The following is a 1,501-nucleotide window of genomic DNA, read 5'->3' as shown; positions in this document are numbered from 1 at the left end:
GGACACGAACCGCGGTCGACTACGTGGGAGTCCAGCGACATAGCCATTACGCTAACTGCTGGTTCCCCATCCCCCCCTTTTTTAGATTAAAATTTTTTTTTTTATCCATGATAGAGTGAGTGTGTACACATATAAGAAAAAGAGCATGACTGAGACTTACCCTCTACAGGGTCTGGTTATACTACAACCCCCTTCCTTCAGTCCATCAGCTTGCCAGATCTTAGGGACTCATGTGTGTGTCCATTGTGTTTCAGGCCAACCAGGCTAGAAATTCAAATGGTGATTGCTGTGGCTTCCAGTTTTGCCATGTGGACCCTCCTGGACCATTTGCCAGGACTCTACATGGGTCTGAAGAGTCTCTCCATCTCCATATCTCATGCACGGGCTATATAAGCTCTGCTCTGCAATATGTGGCAATATTCTAGCCCTTCCTGGGTCACTTTGCCAAGGGCACTCCTGGGATCTAGAAATATTCTTCCCTCCCTCAGCATTACAGAATCAACCCTTCAAGTTAGAAAGAAGTGGGTACTCCACTAGATGTCTAAAAATCAATGCAGAGATACCACAAATATGAGAAAAAAAAAAAAAGGAAATACCTCTCCCCCAAAGGAACACCAACAATGAATAAAACACAGAAAATGATAGAAAAGTCAGAAGAAGAGTTCAGAATATTCATCAAAAACAAACAAACAACAACAAAAACTCAATGAGATACAAAAGAAAACAGAAAATACCCAAAACGATAAATGTTAATATATCACATTAACAGAAAGAAAGATAAAAATTATATGATCATGTCTAGAGATGCAAAAAAAAAAAGCATTTGATAAAATACAATATCCCTTCATGATCAAGACTCTCAGAAAAATAGAGGTAGAAGGGACATTCCTCAACACAATGAAAACTGTATATGACAGACCTATTGCTAACATAATACTAAAAACTGCAACAGGACATGGCTGCCCATTTTCTCCAGTCCTTTTCAACATAGTGCTAGAGGTCCTAGTCAATGCAATCAGACAGGAAAGCAAAATAAAAGACATTCAGAGGGAAAAATAAAGGTAAACAATCCCTATTCACAGAGGATATGATAATAGGATATGAAAATCCAAAGGCATCCATGAAAAAACTCCTAGAATTGATAAATTAATTCAGTAAAGAAGCAGAATGCAAAATCAATATACAAAAATCCATAGCAGATTTATGTACTAATTCATTATTGGTATATAAAAATGCTATAGGGACCAGTGGATGGCATAATTGGGGACCAGCAAATAGTGTAATGGTTACATTGCTGGACTCCCATGTAGTTGATTGCATTTCAAGTCCTGGACCCGGTGGCTTAAAACTCATGCCAGGCACGTGTGTGTTTGTGCCCAAAATCTTGAGAGAGCAATGGAGGAGAAGGGATTGTGGCATAGCCATCCCCCCTGGGGGGTATTTCTTGCTTTCTGTCTCTCTGTATCTCTCTGTCTTTCTGGTGAGCACACATACCCTAAAG

At 39.6% G+C, this 1,501-nt stretch overlaps 1 protein-coding gene across 1 annotated transcript in view; it reads right to left on the bottom strand.

The window, feature by feature from the left end:
- CATSPERE (catsper channel auxiliary subunit epsilon) overlaps positions 1-1,501 on the bottom strand; it is a 226,285-nt gene that overhangs the window by 146,592 nt on the left and 78,192 nt on the right. The gene's annotated exons all lie outside the window — the stretch shown is intronic.

This window comes from Tupaia chinensis, unplaced genomic scaffold (genome assembly GCF_000334495.1).
Source record: "Tupaia chinensis unplaced genomic scaffold, TupChi_1.0 Scaffold000532_1, whole genome shotgun sequence".
Lineage (NCBI taxonomy): Eukaryota > Metazoa > Chordata > Mammalia > Scandentia > Tupaiidae > Tupaia > Tupaia belangeri.
The sequence above is the reverse complement of the archived record's forward strand: the minus strand, read 5'-3'. Positions and strand labels throughout refer to the sequence as shown.